The sequence below is a fragment of the Pholcus phalangioides genome, unplaced genomic scaffold (assembly GCF_987345545.1).
Source record: "Pholcus phalangioides strain wild (caught in Gottingen) unplaced genomic scaffold, Ppha-v1.0 ptg000039l_1, whole genome shotgun sequence".
In the NCBI taxonomy this organism is placed as follows: Eukaryota; Metazoa; Arthropoda; class Arachnida; order Araneae; family Pholcidae; genus Pholcus; species Pholcus phalangioides.
Genome location: NW_028301625.1, coordinates 8,816,896 through 8,838,219, shown reverse-complemented (window position 1 = coordinate 8,838,219; position 21,324 = coordinate 8,816,896). Strand labels below are relative to the sequence as shown.

Sequence of the window (21,324 nt, the reverse complement as noted above, 5' to 3'; positions counted from 1 at the left end):
TAATTCATTTTTTAATTAAATAAATAAATATATTTAATCCTATTTGGCCGATATACTGTACTTCGTTTTTTTTATCTTTCTTTCAGGTCAAAAGGAATAAGAAGATTTACGTGTATCGCAAGAGCGAAGATTTCATAGGGTCGAGAGCATTTTACTAGCTTTTAGCTATTGCTCTCTTCCCTGTCCCTGCTTTCTTCACCATATTATGAATTGACTATTTTCTACCGTGTCCATTCAAACAATTTTTTTTTTTTCTCTCTCTTTGCATTTTCTTTCAAATATTGGAAAATATGTAATTTAATTGTAAACTCTAATTTGTATAGTATTATTGAAATTGACTGGGGACAAATAAATCATGTTATGTTATGTTATGAAGGCGCAAAGGGTGCGTGAAAAGTCTAGCCTGGAGGGGGTGTCAAAAATCCAAGCCTAGAAGGCTCTGCTGCAAGATATAGTCGGTTTTGCCAAGATATAGCTGAGCTATAGCCTCAGATGCTTAACGGTGGGGAGGGGGGGCTTTGTGATAATAAAACCACGCACTGTTTTGGAGAGTAAGTATGTATCTGAATTGTTAGCGTGGTATTTTCAGAGGGTCCCAGGAAATTACTTTGACCTGCGCATGGCCCCCACAAGGGCGGGACTGACAGGGCCCGGGAAAATTCTCATCATTTTTTGCTTTTTCACGATGTAAATTAACTATAGAAGGGTCTAACTATAGAAGCATATGAAATGGGTAACCGGTGGCCCACAGAAGATCCCAGCCTAGGGGGCCATAGAACGTCAGAAACAAGTTCTTTACCTACCGAGCCTGGGGCGATCATCGATAGATGGCACCTTCATTTCCCATCCAACTCCACTTGTTGGGAATTGCTGTATGTCTATATAAATGTATAACTGGAGTTGATGTGCGGTAAAATAGCCTGGTGCCCTGCTCCAGGATGTGGAGGCCATGGACCTTGGACGCACGATACTGTTAAGTCGCCCATGATTTTGATGAACTAGATAATGTAATTCGCATTTATAATAATTAATAACATTGAATAGGAATTACATTTTGACTTCAAAAAGCAGGGCCGTCGATGCTTGGTCAACCGAAGGAGCGGCTTAAGAGGGAATATGGCGCCCACTCTAGTCCAGCGCCCATAGCGCCAGACCCGTCTGCTCTCCTCTGGTTGCGACCCTGCTTCAAAGCCATAGCTTAAAATTCTGTAGATTTATAGATGTGTCTCAAGCACGGCCCGATTTGCTCATATCTAGTAAGGCAGTTGCCCCAGAATTTAAACATAATCACTGACTAACTAAACATCTTTGATTCTAGTCACAGGGCCCTAATTTCTTCTTTGCCCAGGGCCCTGGTGTTAACCTTATCAGCAGACAGCGCACACGCCGTAGCGAGAGGGGGATCCGTCCAAAATGCGAGAAACTGGCTGATATTATATGGAATAAAATAGTTTAGTGCTTTGTTCTATCACTCTGACCAATGATGCACCAGTTTTCCCCCCAGAAAAGTTCTGGCTACGGCTCTGTAGGCCCTAGCTAGATACTTGGTCAACCGGAACAAACACGCATTTTGGAGCCCCCTTTATTAATGTTGGAGTGGTTAAAATGTTGAATCCCCGCCCCCCGGTGTCTGGTCTAGTGCCCGTGGTATCAAACCCGATTCTCCTTCAGTTGCAGCCCTGGACACATATATGGACCCTTCACCCCATCCCCATATCCTTGTTCAATTCATGCAAGAATTCCGCTGAGGTAAGGGGCTCTAGGGTGGATCTGGCATCCAGAACCCGAAATTAATATTCTTCTTGTATATAATATGCTTATTTGGAGCCCCTCTCGAAATCTCAGAGTCTCTCAGTTGTCCCATCGTAGTTCGGGCCCTGTGTCAAAAATGTGTTTGGTTGGTCAGCGAATACATTTAAATTTGGGGACCCATGGCCCCTACATCATAAAGAATTGCCCCTATTCTGAGATCTTTGTTGGTCCTTCTCTATAGTGAATTTATAGAGTAAAAAAACAGAAATAATAAGATTTGTTCCGGCTTCCATGGCTGGAGCCCTACCAGCTCTACTCTTTTTGGAGGTCATGGGGGGGGGAGGGGGGCTTCCTGATAATGGCGATCGATCCGGTGAAATGACTCACTTGCTCATGCAGAAAACAGACCGGGGTTTGGTGATTTTTCATGCAACACAATCATTGTTGTTATCAACCCACGGCCTCCTCACCCCACCAGATGGAAGAAGCTGAAGGGGCTCTGTCCTACAGGCCCGAAAAGGATGGGTCAGGATCCCAACATCATGAGGCTTTACCTTACACTATGAGGCATAGTCTTGAATCTTCTGAGCATTAGGCCCGCATTTTAAAAAGGCCTTTTTTACCGGGCTAGAGCCCTTACAGACTATCTCACCATTGGGAGGGGGGCCATGCCGGGGGTAACTGTATTGTGCGTGGGAAGTACTACATACCCTTTGGCGCTCAAGCACTTTCAGCAGCATCTAATTTCATTCCAAAAAGGTGCCGTGAAAACTATGACACAACAAATGACAATATGCATGCCCCCATCCCAAAATTGGGTGGCTAACACAACTCAGACCTTTCGGGGCCCCGGGAATCGACTTTATTATTCTTTAGTTCTTTACGAAATAAATCAATATGAGGGGCCCACGAGATGAACATCATGTCCTTGATCGTAGCACCTAGGGCAGATTTCTAGCAGGCTTTTTAAATTTTTTTCTTGCGGACAGCTTTTCCCTTTTGGGGCCCATGGGCACCAGTGCGAGATGTAGGAACCCGCCAGAGGCAGGTTTATGGTTATGCCGCCTGTAGGCTACGAAAATTTTGTGTCCCCTTCTCAAATTGTAATCTAATTTTCTTCGCTATCCTAATTCTTCTAATTTGCCGTACTAGATTACAGTCCACTTTTCCCTGCCTCTGTTAATACGCCTCTGTCTCTGAATCACTCACATGCTTGCACACTTTCTTCGTCACACTTTTAGTCGCTCACGGACCTCTTTCGCGGGTTCCTCTGTTCTCTCGCTCTCGGTCACTCTTTTGGTCATTCACATGCTTGCACACGCCTCAGGCCAGTCTTTTGGTCACTCACCGACCTGGTCCCTCACTCTCTAGAGGTAGCTCATTTGGCCGCTGAATAATCTAGTCCCTCGCTCTCTAAATCACTCTTTTGGTCATTCACATGCTTCCACACGCTATAAGTCACTCGTTTGGGTACTTACTGAACTGATCCTTCACTCTCTAGGACACTCTTAATATCGCTCACTGACCTAAACCCTCACTCTTTAGGTTGCTATTTAGGTCGCTCACCGATCTGGCCCCTTGCTATCTAGGACACTGTTTTAGTCATTCAAATGCTTGCATAAGCTCTAGGCCACTCTTTTTTGGCTACTTACTGATCTATCCCTTCCCTCTCTATGTCACTCTTCTGGACGTTCACTGATCTGATATCTCGCTCGATAAACCATTATTCAGGTCACTCACTGACCTTGTCGCTGGTTCCTCACTCTTTAGGTCACTCTTTTGGTTATTCGAATGCTTGCCCACGCCCTAGGTCAATATTTTGGTCTCTCACGTAATTGCACAATGTTTTGGTCACTCAAATGCGTGGAAACTCTTTAGGTCACTCACTCACCTAGTCTTTGGGTCTTTTGGTAGAGGCAGATTCGTGGGTTTTACCGTATGTAGGCCATGCATACCAATTTCCACCCTTCTCCCGTTCTGCTAATTTTCTTGTCTACTCATTTCTCAAATTTACCTCCATTTATTAAAATTTACCTCCCTGAACTATAACCCACTCATCCCCCTCTCACTAATGATATTATTCCTTTGGATAGGGCCGTTTTAACAGTGCCATGGACCCCCCGGGACAAGTGATATTACGGGGTCCCTGCTTTGCTGAAAAAGTGTCTGCTTACTTATTCACATTTTTAGCCTACTCCTGAAAATAATAATACTAAATCCCATTATCTCATGAGGGCTCCTATACTCTTGTGGACACCCGGGCCGTACCCGGATGGGCCCATGCGCTAAAAAGGCCCTTGAAAAATATTTTGCATGCATGAGATTTTTTTTTTTCGGGATCATAGGGACTCAAAAAATTGCATGGGTCCAAGGCCGTATAGCGAGATGGGGGGCTCGCCCCCGAAACGTTAGAAAATGACTGATTTTTATGGAATAACATTGTTAAATCTATTTTTCTATCGCTTTAGTCTCCCCCCTTCCCAGAAATACTAGTCGTCTTCCTTCGAAATAAATTTCTGGCTACGGCCCGCCCTGCATACACCCATGGCCTCCCACAAGGGTAAGGATGACAGAGCTCCAGACCGGGACGATTTTCATCATTTTTTTCCCACCATGAATTTACTATAGGAGATCGCATAAAAAAAAATCTGGCCAGAGGGTCCGCCAAAGATCCCAGCCTAGGAGCCCTGCTGCAGGATGTCGGGGGGGGGGGCATGCATAGGTCCCGCAGTGCCATCTCAAAATGTTTGGAGACGTGGGGCCTCAAAAAATGCCTCGACTCCCCAGCACCATCGAGAGTCATCTCAACTATGGTACTGCCCGGAGTCAGAGTCGACTTCTAATAGTAGGCCCCTGGGCAAATTGATTTTTCTGAATCTCTCTACCTGACTAGAAATGATTGCTTACCAATTTGTGTGCTTAATGCCGAAAATCTTAACGAGGTCATATCATCATGAGCCCCCCGGGCTGTGCCCAGGTAGGCCTATGCTCAGGGCCGTCTTAAAAGCATCGGTGAGGGGGGGCCCGGATGAAGTGATTTTTCTGAGGCTCCCTATATGGCTAGAAAAGCATGATTACTCTCGAAATTTTTAATCAGTTCTCATTACCTGCACTTGAGGCCAGGGGATGAGTTAAAACGACACGGGATGACTCTGGATGGTACTGCGGAGTCTAAGCATTTTTTAAGGCCTCGGATCTCCGAACATTTTGAGATGGCACTGCGGCACCTATGCATGCCCCCCACATCCTGCAGCAGGACTCCTAGGCTGAGATCTTTGGCGGGCCCTCAGGCCAAATTTTTTAAATTCGTGGTGGGGGAAAAAATGATGAAAATCGTTCTGGACTGGAACTTTGTCATTCTCACCCTTGTGAGGCCATGGGTCTATGCAGGGCCGTAGACATAAATTGATTTCAAAGGTGGGGGGACTAGTATTTCTGAGGGGGCCAAGGTGATAGAAAAATAGATTTAAAAATGTTATTCCATAAAAATCAGTCATTTTCTAACATTTTGGGGGGAGGGGGGGAAGGGACCCCCTCACGCATGCTCTGAATATTTTTCAATAATTACGATCAGAGCTGATTCAACGCATGGGTCCATCCGGGCACGGCCGTGGATGCCACAAGAACGTAGGAGGCCTTCGTTATAATGAGATGTAATACTATTGTTTTTTCCAGGAGTAGGCTAAAAAAATGTGAATAAGTGAACAGGCACTTTCACGATAGTGAGGGCAGTGCCGTCTTAACGCATGGGTCCACCCGGGCATGGCCCAAGGGCCTCACAAAAATGAAATATAGGTGCAATTTTTGAGGAGCATGCATCAAAATTTGATTGAAATTTTCGAGAATTTGCCTGGTAGGGTCTCGGAAAAATTACTTGGCCCGGGGGCTCATGATCATCTTAAGACGGCCCTGAGTGTAGGCCACATGAGGCTGTTAAGACGACCTTGGAGTCATCTCGATTCTAGTACTGCCCGCAGTCAGAGCCGACTTTGAGAGAATCATACGCCCAAATTGATTTTTGATTTTTATCTTCCTGCCTGACTGGATTGCTTACCAATCTGCATGCTTAATCTCGAAAATCTTAACGAGATCTTATTATCATGAGGCCCCCGGACCGTGTCCAGGCAGCAACTGGTCCAGGTAGGCCATGCTCAGGACCGTCTGAAAAGCATCGTGGGCCCCCGGGTATTTTTCTGAGGCTCCCTATATGGCTGGAAATGTGTGTGAGCATTTATTAATCAGATCTCATTTTCAATATTCCCCCCGCCACACCTGCGACCCCTGGACAGTGTCAGGGTGAGCCAATGCGTTAAAACGGCACTGCTTGTGGAGGAAATAAAGTTTTAGAAGAAAAAGGGAAAAAAATGTTTCTATATGCTCTTGAAAAATCCCTAAAGGCAACTCCGACAACGAGACGCCTTCTTCAATGCTCGGAAATGCTAAAAATTTCCCTTAAGAATCATCATAACTTACGATAATATTAGACAACATTCCTTCGAAAATCTCCTATAACTACGACTGATCATCAAAATTTAGATCGTATTCGCTAATTACTGAATTTTCTCGTTTCTTAAGATTTTTTTTATGGTTTATTGATACATCTTTACTAGAGACGTTTGTTCAGCTGCTAGAAAGTTTTGAAAGTATAGTAGTTTTGCTTCGCGTACATTGCATGCGAAGCTGCTTTGGTTCACCGTTTCATTTTTACCCATTTATTTCCCATTAGCCTTGTGTATGACTGGGCCTTCCGCTCACAAAAAGGAAATCAACCGGGCCGAGGGCTTCCAAAGGTTTAAAGAACCACTGCTTTAAGAAATTTAGATTACATGTAATGAGCATACTTAGGCTAATCCACCCTTACCCGTTGCCCCTCCCGAAGGGTGCAACTGACAGCGCTCCAGTCCGGGGGCCTGAGACGATTATTATAAAATTTTCATTTTTTTTTCTCAACCATCATTTCACTACATAGGACCCCGCGGAAAGCTGGCCTGGGGCCCTGCTGTGTGAGTGATGTGTGGGGGGGGGGGCATGTTGTTACGACCTTACCAGAGGCGCCTTTACAAATTCGGGGGCAGGAAAAATTTCTAGGACCCCTAAGGGGCGTAGCCAGAGATTTCGTTCGGGGAGGGGGACCAAAGTGACAGAACAATAGATTTGGCCATCTTTTTCCCTTTTTTCAGTCATTTTCTCACATTTTTCGGGGGGACGCCCTCGCTACGCCCTTGGACCCCTTTCAACCTGGTTTTAAAGTATTCTATATCTATTTTGTGGGGGCAAGGGAATCGGCATCTCTAAAAATTCATATAGAATATAAATTAACAAAAAAGTTTAGATACACAATTAAATGAAAATTTTTCTAATTGATGAAAATTTGATGAAAGAAATAATCTCACAGTATTGTTTGAATTCAGAAAAGAAACAATTCCAGAATTCCCGAAAATTCGGAATTAATTAAAGAAATACAGAGAGAGAGTAATTCAGGATTGATAAAAGAAATAATTGCAGGAACGAAATATTTCCCGAATTCATTATGGAAATAGTTTTAGAATTTTTAAAGAAAATCTTGTAGGAGTAGTGAAAGAAATTTTAAAATCGATAACAATCCAGAATTAATGGAAGAAGTAATTTAAAATTAGTAGAAATTCAGAGTTAATAGAAGGGACAATTCCCGAATAATCGATGGAAATTCCTTATTAATGGAAGAAATAATTTCATCCTATTAATCAAAATCAAGAATAAACGGAAAAAATAACTTCACACAATTACTGGAAGAAATAATTTCAGAATGGATGGAAGAGAAGTAATTCTGAAATTGTGAAAATTCAGAATAAATAGATTTCAGCTTCGAAGATAATTCAAGAAGTATTATCTGAACACAACAGTAAGTGCTGTCATCTATGAGAGTTTTAGGAAAACTAGATCATAGTTTATTGTAGATGGCAGCACTAGATTACAACTATAAAATCATCCTTATAAAAGGGTTATCATCAGTAGGGTGACCATATGCTGACCATATTTCGCCGAGATAAATACGGGACATCGCTAATTATCGCCAAAAACGAAGCCAAAACCAAACAAAGCAGTTAAATATTGTTGACATTACGGAAAAATCACAATACGGGAGATGATGCATTACTGCAAATTGCATTGGATTAAAATATATTCCACGAAAACAAAAAACGTTAACCAAGGCAAATGTGGAAGATTTATATTCTCACATATAGTTGTAATTATCATAAAATAATTTATGAGTTGAAAAATAATGTCAATCTTTGACTTCAATAAAGAATAAAAATTCAAGTAGGCTTCGTGTAAAATACGTGAAAAACCGGGACACTTTTGCCAAAAAGTCGGGACGACCAAAAAAACAGAAAATACCGGGACTGTCCCGCTAATTGTCGCCAAACAGTTGCTAAATTACGGTGAAATTGTAAATTTTATGCCTAAAGAACTAACAAAAATTTTCTAAAATACCACAAATAACTGTTTTCAATTCTCAAGTTAGAAACTATTTTCAAAATGAGTTCGTTTGTGGTGATTTGAGAATACCGAATATTTTGTTTCTCATAATTCGATTAACATTTATTTTTTCCTATCCCCCACCAACTTCTTCTCTCAAGTGAAGGGAAAAAGACCATTACCTCGATAGATACAACTTCTAGAACCTCTAGGAGGTACTGAAAAGACTGGCTACCAGACAATTTTTTACATACAGTGAAAAACCTCGATGATATAACGATACTCTGAGGACAAAGAAAAAATATCGTTGTGGAGGGATTATCGTTATATATCGAGAGGCAGCAGTTTAACATTGGAGTATAGACATTTCCAAACAAAACTTGAAAAAATATCGTTGTAGAGGGATTTACCGTTTTTTCGCGTATTGTCGTAGCGAGGTTTCACTGTATTTGTTCATAGTTTCACTTTATGCGCAGAATGTGTTTACTCTGCAAAATTAAAAAAAAAAAAATTGGTGAAATTCACAAGGCCATGTCCAATAGTTACACTGAAGAGCCAAAAAAACTGGTGCAGGCATGCGTATGCAAATAAAGAGATATGGAACCAATCAGAGTACGGCGCTGCAGTCGGCAACGCCTATATAACACAAAAAGTGTCTGGCAGAGTTGTTAGATCGGTTACTGCTGCTACAATGGCGAGCGGTTATCGAGATTTAAGTGAGTTTGAACGTGGTGTTATAGTCGGCGCACGAGAGATGGGACATAGCATCTCCGAGGTAGCGATGAAATTTGGATTTTCACGTACGACCATTTCACGAGTGTACCGTGAATATCGGGAATCCGGTAAAAAATTAAATCTACGACATCGCTGCGGCCGGTAAAAGATCATGCAAGAACGGGACCAACGACGACTGACGAGAATCATTAAACGTGACAGACGTGCAACCCTTCCGCAAATTGCTGCAGATTTCAATGCTGGGCCATCAACAAGTGTCAGCGTGCGAACCATTCAACGAAACATCATCGATATGGGCTTTCGGAGCCGAAGGCCCACTCGTGTACCCTTGATGACTGCACGACACAAAGCTTTACGCCTCGACAACACCGACATTGGACTGTTGAGGACTGGAAACACGTTGCCTGGTCTGACGAGTCTCGGTTCCAATTGCTTCGAGTTGATGGACGTGTACGGGTATGGAGACAACCTCATGAATCCATGGACCCTACATGTCAACAGGGGACTGTTCAAGCTGGTGGAGGTTCTGTGATGGTATGGGGCGTGTGCAGTTGGCGTGATATGGGACCCCTGATACGTCTAGATACGACTCTGACAGGTGACAGGTACGTAAGCATCCTGTCTGATCACCTGCACCCATTCATGTCCATTGTGCATTCCGACGGACTTGGACAATTTCAGCAGGACAATGCGACACCCCACACGTCCAGAATTGCTACAACGTGGCTCCAGGAACACTCTTCTGACTTTAGACACTTCCGCTGGCCACCTAAATCCCCAGACATGAACATTATTGAACATATCTGGGATGCCTTGCAACGTGCTGTTCAGAAGATATCTCCACCCCCTCTTACTCCTACGTATTTATGAACAGCCCTGCAGGATTCATGGTGTCAATTACCTCCATCACTACTTCAGACATTAGTCGAGTCCATGCCACGTCGTGTTGCAGCACTTCTGCGGGGGCCCTACACGATATTAGGCAGGTGTACCAGTTTATTTGGCTCTTCAGTGTATATTTAAAAAATCAATATTACTCTAAAGTCTGAACCTATAAGATTTATGTTGAATAAAATCCATCAAATGAATTAACTTGTTCACAACCGCCTGTCGGGCGTGCAAAGCAGCAGGGTTATGACAAAAAAAATGTAATAAGCATATACTACTCTGCAGCTTGCTGATGGGTAATGCAGGGTGATTCAGAAAAGATAACTTTAAGAGGTGATAGTACACACCAATACAAACAATTGTCAGCAAAGAATGCATGGTCTAACATGAAACGCAAACGCGCTAGCGCGTTTCGAAACGGCCGCTCCTCAAACGTTAAAACGGCATTCCTGTCGAAATTTATCGGGAGAAAAAGAACACCACACATGCATGCAAATTTAACCTGGGGAAGAAGAAACCGTATGCAAATCTCACAGAGAATAAAAGACGCGGACGCCAGGCCTGTGAAGTTATCCCAGCGTCCAACCGTTCTAACAATTGTAACGCAAATGTTTTCGGATTGGGCAACCGCCTGTGGGGAAAACGCTCACCGTACTATTCGTGCTGCCTCTGTAGTACTTCAGTTTCCAGCTCCGTAAATGAATCAGTAGTAAAGGGCAACTTTACTTGTCTTTGATAATTTTTTAAGACTGTAAATGGCGACTTTTTACGTACCTTTGACAATTCTTTCGGCTGTAAATGGCAACTTGACTTTACTTTGACAATTTTTCGGCTCCAATTGGCAACTTTACTTGCCTTGATAACATTTTTGGCGATGTACCGCATTTTTATGAAAAAAATGTGGCCCATGTCTAGGTATTTATCGTTTTGTGTGTATTGATACTTTTCGACTGGGATAACTTTCGCGGGCCAGATAGAACCTCATGGCGGTACTTATTTGGCCCACGGGTGCGAGATTGTGCACTCCTGTCTTAACCGGAGGGCATAGGCCAACGCGAAGCCGAGCTTAGAGTTGTACGACAGGTGCGGTCACACTGGGCCCCTCACTCATGATAATAGAAGTGAAAACAAATATATGTTACTTCCAAAGCCCGAAGTTGGCCAATCCGCGGCGAGGCCAGCCCAGTTCACACGGCCAATGTCCGAAATTCGAGCCCTGCCCCTATATATCGATCCCTATACATCCCTATATCGGTCCCTAAGATTGCGAGGTCATCACCGCGTTGGCGTATTTTTTTTTTGTGATAATCATGGCCATTTGTAATAGCCATAGTTAACCATAATGATTATGGTAAACTATGGCACCCCTAGCGATCAAATGTATCTGAATATCGATATCTTATTAGTGATCCATATATAGGGATGCATAGGGATCGATATGTATAGGGCCGGCGAAAGCCAGAATTTAGGACATTGACCGTGTCAACTGGGCTGGGCCCCGTCGCGAATTGGCCAACTTCGGGCTTTGGCAGTAACAACCAAATTAACCCTTTCTTCATCCAAAATCATTATGTTTATGTGCTTAATAACGTTCAGGTGACACCCGATACATTGCCTATTCGACAGAGCCTGGGTGTCACTCGGTTTTCTCAATTCCCCAAATCAAATCTAAAATCATAGAGGGATCACATAAATAGTTAGATGTTTGTCCAAAACGAATAAATGCATTTTTTGTTTCTATTTGTGGGGCAAAGAACTACCTCCTATATTCTACTAGATCCACTAGATAGTGGCCAAATGTACTCAGAGCTGCGAATCAAATTGGGGGGGGGGGGAATTTTTGAATGCTTTCACTAATTCTGGAATTATTTCTTTCGGTAATTCTGAATTTTTATCAGTTTTGGAATTATTATTCCATTAATTCTGAATTTATATCAATTCTGTAATTATTTTTTCATTGCTTCTGAATTTACATAGGTGCTGGAATTATTTTTTCTTTAATTATGGAATCAATTCTTTCATTAGTTCTGGAATTACTTTTTTCATTAGTTCTGGAATTACTTTTTTCATTAGTTCTGGAATTACTTTTTTCATTAGTTCTGGAATTACTTTTTTCATTAGTTCTGAATTTATATAGGTGCTAGAGTTTTTTTTTCATTAGTACTAGACTTATTTTTTCATTAATTCCGAATTTTCACCAATAATGGAATCATTTATTTCACTAATATTCTGAAATTATTTATTTCACTAATATTCTGAAATTATTTATTTCACTAATATTCTGAAATTATTTATTTCACTAATATTCTGAAATTATTTATTTCACTAATATTCTGAAATTATTTATTTCACTAACAGTCTGAAATTATTTATTTCACTAACAGTCTGAAATTATTTATTTCACTAATATTCTGAAATTATTTATTTCACTAATATTCTGAAATTATTTATTTCACTAATATTCTGAAATTATTTATCGCACTAATTCTGGAATTATTTCTTTCAGTAATTCTGAATTTTCATTTGTTCTGGAATTATTTCTTTCATTACTTCTGAATTTACATAGGTACTAGAATTATTTCTTTCATCATATTCAAATTTTTTCATTATTTTTGAAATCAACTCTTCCATTAATTTAAAATTTCTTGTACTGAGTTCTAAAGTTTTACCTTAATTGAAATTTATTATAGTTGTGTGTGTATGTGTGTGTGCGTGTGCGCGCGCGCGTGTGTGTGTGTGTTTATTCTGTAACAATGTATGGATTTTTTGAAGTTCATTCCCCTTCCTCATATTACATATATAATATCGGAGCTAAAGGGGACCCCCCCACCCATCATTTTTGGAGATCCGGAATTGTCAAGACGCTCCTTGTCCTGGTATTATTTTGCACCAAGCCCCCCATCTGTTAAGGACGGCCCTGGGTCAAAGATGCATGGGCAAAGGGCCCCTGTGTATGAGGCAGCTTCCCTTTAAATTTTTGAGTACACAACCTTTTCAGTCCGTGGGCCAGATATGCGGTATTTTCCCCACTTGCGGGTCAGAAATTGGCCCCACCGGACATTCCCAAAATTCTGGTTTCGTCCCGACTTTTATAAATACTGTATATTAATCTTTAGGCCAAGTGTATAATATGCTACTGTATATTAATCTTTGTTCTCAAACTGTAGAATGCTACTGGTGGAAATGGGGCCTTGAATTCGCATTGCTGCCGCTGTGAACATTCACTCAAGGTTTTTCATACTGTCAATTAGCTATTTTAAGTTTTTCTACCCTACGAGCTCTCCGTTTTCCGAAACGACTTTTTTGAGGTAAGTTTTACATTTTTATTTATTTGTTTTAATGTATATTCGCATCCCAATAATTGTTTTTTTAATAGAAATAAACAGCTTTTTGCACAAAAAAACACGAATCTAAAGTTTTTTGTTTAATTTTCAAACTTACTAATCAGTTTTACGTCATTTTGTTTTCCTCTTTTAAATTTTATTTATGAGGATGTAACTTTTTTAAATCGAATTGATAGCAATTTTGTTAGTTTTAAATTTTATTTTCCACTTTTAAATTTTATTTCTTAGGGTGTAACTTTAAAACCGATTGATAGCAATTTTTTTCTTGGCAGTTTCACGTTGAGGTTTTTCAGTGCTTTTTTTTTTAATTTTTATTTCTTGTTCAATAAACAAACATAAATTTTGAAGCTTTGATTCGTTATGTTTAGTTTTCCCATTGATTATATATATTTCATAGTATTTTTTTTTATTTTTAGCCTCCTCGCATTGTGACTCCACTGCTGGTTCGTCAAGAATAAAAAAGTAAATATCCGTATAACGAGGCTAAATATTTTACGGACCAGGAAATATTAGAAATGCTCCACAAAATTTGGATTTAGAAGATGAAAAAAAAGATGAAGAAAAAAAATAAAAATATATAATGTATGAATATACAAATATGTAATGTCTTGAATATTTTATAAAATAAAATCAATGTTTTCAGCAATGTTTCTACTTGGCCTTCCCTACTACTGCAAGTACACAAGTACACTTGCGTCTAAGTCACTCTTTTGGTCATTCGCATGTTTGCATACTGTTTTGATCACTCGCATGCTTGTACGCGCTCTAGATCACTCTTTTGTTCACTCACATGCTTTTACATGCTCTAGGTCACTCACTGACTTGGTCCCTTGCTCTGTAGGTAACTCTTTTAGTCATTTGCATGTTTGCTCGCTCTCGAAGTCACTCTTTCGCCCACTCATATGCTTGCAAACTCTCTGGGTCACTCTTTTGATCACTCACCGACCTTGTCCCTTACTGTCTCGGCAGAGGTAAGTTTATTCAGGGTTATACAGATTTTGCCGTTCTTCTCCCATTCTAGTAATTTTTTGGCCACTCATTTTTTCAATTTGCCGCTCCTCTGAAATTACATTTGTTTTTCCATTTATTTCATACTTTTTCTATTTGTTTTACCCTCTTAGTTCACTGCTCCTTTTCTTTCATCATTCAGGTAAGAAAACAGTTTGCAAGATAATGCTACATATTTTTATCCTAAACTCATGGCAGAAGGGCTCATTGATATCCTGATTGCCAGGTTTCGGCCTCTCCGCCTTTCATAGGGATAGAGACTTTTTTTCTCATGTGTTGCGGGTTTGCATAACTAGCCGAATTCCAGCGGCTAAAGACGCCAAGGTAGCGTCATGCGATTTTTTGATTGAAATATTTAATATTATACTAATTCAACTCTAATGTTTGTTTCATACACTAAAATAAACGTATTTATAAAAAATAGTCCGCCAAAAAAAATTCGAAAAACAAATTAGACCCCGACAGTGAAAGCCTAAACAGCTCTGGCGAGTCGGCGGAGCTCGCGGATAAGCATTGGTAAGCGGTATCGCGGGTGGAAAAAAAATTTAGAACCCCTGCTTTTTTTAGGCTGTATTTTTCCGGGAAAAGTGTGAAAAATCGCCAATTGTCATAAAAAAACGTACATGGCTTCAGTCACAACTCCCATTGGAATATGAATTCCGCCATTGCGTGAGTTCCAGGATAAACCAACTGTACTGTTCAATGTGCATGACTCTTGCGGTTTGTTACTGAGAAAATGACTTGTAAGTCATTCAGCTTTTGTGGCACTCTTTGTTCAAAGCTCATCCATCACGATAAGGTGGTGCAACATTAGATAGGAAAAATAATCGGTTCTTAATTGCCCCAAGGCCAAAAACCGTATAAAAAGCAAACAGTTATTTGGTTTTTAATTGTCCCTGGACTTGCTCAAGAAATATTTTATATGCTGTCCCCCGTTTTCTCCCACGAGTTGAAAGCGCAAAACAGCATGTTTCACAACAGCTCGGAGTCAGTTGCCTCAAGACAAGAGGGGCCTCAGAAAAACGCGAGAAGTAGTTGCATTTTTCGGGAATTTTCCAGGTTGGGGCTCAGAAAAATCACTTGGCCCATGGTCCCCATGATGCTCTTAAGACAGCCCTGCTCGGAGTGTATCAATAGTGACGTTGTGAATGTGGTGCGTAATGCGTGTCTTCAATTCCGTTAAGTTCGCAATCAGACCACTATACACAACATTTTTCACGTAACCCCAAAGCCAGAAGTCACAAGGATTAAGATCAGGTGATCGTGGCGGCCAGGTTGTTGGAAAGTTCGTATCCTGGTAATGGCATTATCACTTAAATCGCTTCTCGGCATTTTGGCCAAGATCAAAGTGTAGAGATGACAGGAATTTTCTCAATGGCGGAATGAAAAACAGCTCATAGCTTACACCTTCTTGAATCACGCTTTGCCGAATTCATGTTGTGACTACGTGGGACGTGGTTACTTTGACGTCACACCAACAGTGATAGCAAAATTATTTATATTTTGAAGAGAAAAACGTAAAAATTATTTATGAACCGTACATTTCAATATACAGGGTGATTATAATTAGAGTTATAGTGTACTTTGAGTAGTTTTTCTAAAAAACTGCTTATTCGAATACAGCCAAACTTTTAGGATATATTAATGAAACCTTGCGAGATTTATGCAATAAAAAGATAGTTCAATTTTTGACAAACCAGGTGAAAAAATGACGCTTTTTATTGCCTTTTACATTTTCCATGATCCATATAGCGTATATACAGTCAATTCCGCTTATAATGTTCCCACTTATAACGTTTTCCCGCTTAGTACGACTAATTTTCGTGGTCTCAACTATAAGAAATTCTTACTAAGATTTCCCGTTTAAAGCGTTTTCCCACTTACAACGTTTTTCCATGACGGTTTTTTGAGAAACATTATAAGCGGGATCCGCTGTAACAAGTTTAAATGAAATACGGTCACCAGAACAGGCGCTATATAGGTCTGAGAAGTTTTGGTATACTAACATTGCTCAGAGATCAATGTAACACCCGTCAGTATACTGACACTATTCCGACCTATGTAGAGCCCGTTCTGGAGGAGGTAGTCCATTGAAATTTGGTATGTACGCTATATGGTCAAAAGGAAAAAGAAAAATTCAATAATAAAAGTGCCACTTTTTCACTGGGTTATCGGAAATTAAATTACTTTTTTTATTTCATAAATCGCTCTCCCATGGTCCCATTAAGATATTCTAAAAATTAGGTTGTATTCTGATATAAGCGGTTTTTGAGAAAACTACTCAGAGTATATACATTATATATACGGGAACTTTTTAATTATAATCACCCTGTATTTCTTTCCTTAACTCGAAAAGTTCGTAAGTTGGGAAATGGTTGTACAAATATTTTTTTTGGAGGGGGCCGTAAAAAAATCCAGCCCTGGATATTGGTGCAAACTTTAAGGGGGGTGATAGAATATACATAACTCTTTCCGCGGTATAGTATAAATCACTAAAACATCTGTAAAATGTCATATCTCTTTTTTTAATCAAGTAAGTTTTCTCCCGATTTTCAGCAAGCGCAAAGTAAGGGGTATGGGAAAAAGTGTTTCATTGAGAAATTAACTTTACAAAATATCTGGGCTTGTCACTGCTAAAATAAAACACTTTTAACCTCTTCAAACCTGAACAAAAACTGACCAGGGGCGTAGCCAGAAATTTCGTTCGGGGGGGGACCAAAGTGACAGAACAATGGATTTGGCCATCTTTTTCCCTTTTTTCGGTCATTTTCTCACATTTCGGGGGGGGGGGACCAGACCCACAAGTCCCCCCCCCCTCGCTACGCCCTATCGACAAAAATTCGATTGATTTATTTAAAAATTAAAATTATGTTTATCGCAAAATTATTAACAAAATGCTCTTTAAAAGTGAAAAAAAATTTGAAAAAATTAATTAACTAGTTAATTAAGTAATTTAGGTCGATAACTTTACTAGGACCATTTGCATTAGGTGCCCTTACGCGTACCTCAAGTCTTAACTTGAAAAAAAAGATTAAAACCATTTAAAACCATTAAAAATCGTTAAAAATGAAGGTACACATATATGTACCTCTGGAGCGAAGAGGTTAAGGAGAGACGAGATATCGCGTCAATGCCGGTGAGATTGTTAAACATTTCTTCTTACATATTGTGTGGTCAAATTGCAATTACCAATTCATTAAAGGATGCTTTGGGAAAGTGTATAACAGCACTTCACCAGATACAAGTACAGTAGAACCTCGATAACTCGACTACCCCGGTAACTCGGCATTTGTTATTCTGATGGTTGGCACAAATAAATTCAATGTGAAGAAATCTCTGTAACTCGACATAAGATGGCTAAACCCCACTTAAGTAGACTACAGTTTGTCCGGTGTTATCGCAACTAATTTTTTTAAATTTCCCGTGCATTAGCCAGTCCAGAAATTTTTACGACATTGCTCTCGTATACTTCAAAGGTTCTTCGTTTCATTATTTTTTGTTGATTAGTCGAAAATAGTTTTTCACACTTTGGGGGGGGGGGCACTTTCAACTGGTTGGAACTTGAAAACTCTACCCGTGGGATACGAAAAGTCAAAGTTAGGAACATTTTCCTAATTTTCGACAATCCACTGCTCAATCACAAAAAAACAAATGTTTGGAATATGTTTTATTTTACACTAATTCGAGATTATTTGGAAAATTTTCATTAAACATTTCATTCTGTTAATTTGATGATGGAATTGGAGTGTTTAACTATATATATGGCTACAACGATATTGAAAAATTGTTAGGGTAAGATCAATTGGAAAAATTGATCTAACTAACTTCACATCCCCTTTAAGTTGACATGTTTATCGATTCCTTTGGGGTGTCTAGTTATCGAGGTTCTACTGTATATTTTCTCTCGATGACTTTGTATCGAGGTTCTACTGTATATTTTCTCTCGATGACTTTGCTGCAATATATGCCATCAACCATCTGAGAATGCATGTGGTTTCAGTATGCTAAAAAGCAGGCCGTTTTTAAAGTGAAATACGGACTTACTTAAACACGACATTTCTGCTATGACGGACTACCCTTTTTCTTTCCTCTCTCGATTTATTTTTATTAAGCCATCTCCTAAACATTGTTTACGCAAATTACTAGTGAAACTCCTTAAGATCTCGTCATCAGAACTAGTGTCTCATTAAAATGTTTGCATTTTATATTTAGCCACATATTCCATGCCAAAAAGTGCCGGTTAGATTAGGGTGATAGAGCCGGGATCTATCACCCTTAAAATTTATACCGAGGGGTTTGAATCACCTTGTATTAATCTATATACAATAATATTATTATTGTAAAATGAAAGAAACACATGATGGAGTAAACAAATAGAAAACATGTACTTTGTCCCAGTTATTGATTTGGTTATCAGTTATTGATTTTATCATTTTGAAGAGCATACTTAAAATTTTCTTTCTTTTTTCTTCCCATAAACTACCGATTGACAAAATATGGATCGGAAAACTTCGATCAAAAGTAACATCGATAACTAAGTACTCGAGAGAACTGATTACTTAAACCATTTCGCAACTGCCTTCTTGCATGAAATCGAATAGGGTCGTTATTCAATCTTTTTAATCTTAAAATATATCATAGCGATATATTCAATACCATTCAGATGGTGGAATCTTCCTATTTCATGTGAAATTCTGCTCGTTTGAGACATTAGTTAGTTAACAGTCCTTTAAGATCGGGTTGGAGCACGAGATGCTGAAAATTCTTATTCCATGAAAGGGTGTCGTAAGCACAAAATGTTTTGTTTGGGAGTACCTATTCCCAACCGGAAGAGTTAGTTGAATTGGTCTTTAGAACTTCACGTTTTTCTTGTTTCGTTTGAGCATTTTTATCGCATTATATGGTAGTTTTAATAGGCACGCGATATTTGACTCTTTACACCTTGAAATATCTTTTAGTAAGTTAAACGAATGTCGTCTTGTTGACCTGGGATACCGTGCTCCTTCTCTTAATTGCTCATATAATTTTCACTTTGCGAATTATTAGATTAGCTGATTAAACCGGCACCAGCAATTAAAAATAAATTCGGCGAACAACTTACAAGAATAGCTATGATTCCAACTAAGATTCGAACCAAAAAATACATAACCAAAGATTGGTAGGCTAACCACGCGGCTACTAGTGAATATTGGTATTCCTAGTAGCGTATATGAGAATCAGTTAATATCGACATCCCAGTTGAAAAAGGCAACTCAAAAAATTGCGTTTTTGAGTTATGCACACCATGAGAATTGTAGAAAATGCCTCTACATATTGAAAAACAGTAACAGCTCCCAACTCTACCTTATACGTTCCCTTCTGTAACTAAATCTGAGGTGATTCCCATCCGTTCCGTCCAAAGTGAATCTTTAAAATGCCCGATGTCTCAAAACATAGAATTTAGAGTTGTTGCTTTTTTGAATGGGACCGTCGCGTCGATATGTATAAATGCATTCGCACACCATGTTGCTTTTTCCTTTCTCGCATTTTTGTAACTCTTTCGATAGTTGTTTATCTGTGATAAATTATAGCTTTAGATAGAAATTATATGTGAATTTTGATTCCCGTATTTAGCAAATACATTATATAGATTTTATTTCATAATTAAAAAATGCTCGTAACATCAAACATGTTTGGTGTACTCCGGATGTATTCTACAAGTACTAGTTACTATAATACGAATGTGCGGCGGCCGGCGAAAAACTTAGTTCAACTTATCAGAAATACTGATTTCAGAGTGGAAAAAATAAATATTTTTAAAATAACAGCGCTATTTACGAATATCTTATTGGTAAAGCATGTCAAACTATTGGAGATAAAGAAATTCGAAAATATGTTATTATAATTTAGTCATATTCGATTATTAAATGAAAATAATTAGAAATATAAACTAGGCATCATACTCTCTGTATTACGGAAACGGACGCATACGTGATACTCGTATAAATGAAATGAATTATAAATAAAGTGTGTGTGTGTATGTGCAAAATTATTTTCTTCAAAAATACAGTAATTTTTGACTCTCTGTATCTCTCTTTTTTGTCTTTCTTTCGTGAGAAAGTCATTCACTTTTCTGCAAGTGGACAAATGAATCTGCTAAGTTCTATTGCTAAGTGCTAAGTTCTATTGCTAAGTGCTAAGTTCTGTTGCTAAGTGCTACGTTCTATTGCTAGGTGCTAAATTCTGTTGCTAAATGCCAAGTTCTATTGCTAAATGCCAAGTTCTATTGCTAAATGCCAAGTTCTATTGCTAAATGCCAAGTTCTATTGCTAAATGCCAAGTTCTATTGCTAAATGCCAAGTTCTATTGCTAAATGCCAAGTTCTATTGCTAAATGCAATAGAAAATTTCAAAAGCATTTCAAAAATTTCTCTCATTCCCGAAAACTTCAGCTTATAGGAAGAAAACTTCGAGTTAAGGAAAAATTTTAACACTGAAATACGGAAAAAGTTCTGGAGCCGAGTGAAAACTTGAACAAATTATTAACGACTTAAACAGATATTCAAGTTATCGGAGTTCAAGTTATCGCGAATTGTGACTATTATAATATATAATTTTATGAAAGGTTTTTTTTCGTAAACGATAAAACTTTAATTTTTTTTAATTGACATGAAAATATTATTAAACAGGTATAAGATATACTGAGATGAAAATAGTTATAATGAAATATATGAACTCACACTTGAGAGAATGGGATGAACTTGAAAATAATGCGGCAGCCGCTATTGAGTCAGGAGCTGGAAAGAGTGAATTCAATCAGATCAGATTCGGTTCTTCTCGATTCGACCACTAGGTGGCAATAATCTTCATCAAAAAATTATTTTATCTGTCCTTGTACATGAAGTGTTCATCATTTTTTATTTCCTCTCCTTTCTCCTCCTCCCCCCTTTATCTATTGGCTGAATCTACTGAAAAGCCGGCATTTTGGCGATAAGATGATAACAATTATTTAGCAATAAAATATTGACACGTTGTTTATTTGCTAATGTTCTCTCTTCCTCGCACAACGATGTAATTTAATCTTGGAAAGTCTAATCAATGACGTTTCGGGTGAGCCAAAACGAGTATACTAACACCGTAAGAATCCACACCATAACATA

The 21,324-nt window shown here is 39.1% G+C and overlaps 1 protein-coding gene and 1 long non-coding RNA gene across 2 annotated transcripts in view; one reads left to right on the top strand and one right to left on the bottom strand.

The window, feature by feature from the left end:
* Positions 1-13,822, top strand: part of LOC149065549 (uncharacterized) — a 46,477-nt gene extending 32,655 nt beyond the window's left edge. Inside the window, exons 2-3 of the long non-coding RNA XR_016195622.1 lie at positions 13,002-13,142; positions 13,595-13,822. This is a non-coding gene — a long non-coding RNA (uncharacterized LOC149065549). The remainder of the gene's footprint in view (positions 1-13,001; positions 13,143-13,594) is intronic.
* The window catches only part of LOC149065548 (glutamine synthetase 2, cytoplasmic-like), a 64,085-nt gene extending 43,128 nt beyond the window's left edge, over positions 1-20,957 (bottom strand). The window contains exon 1 of the mRNA XM_089253821.1: positions 20,905-20,957. The gene's annotated coding sequence lies outside the window, so the exon portion shown is untranslated. The remainder of the gene's footprint in view (positions 1-20,904) is intronic.
* Positions 20,958-21,324: the final 367 nt, after the last annotated feature.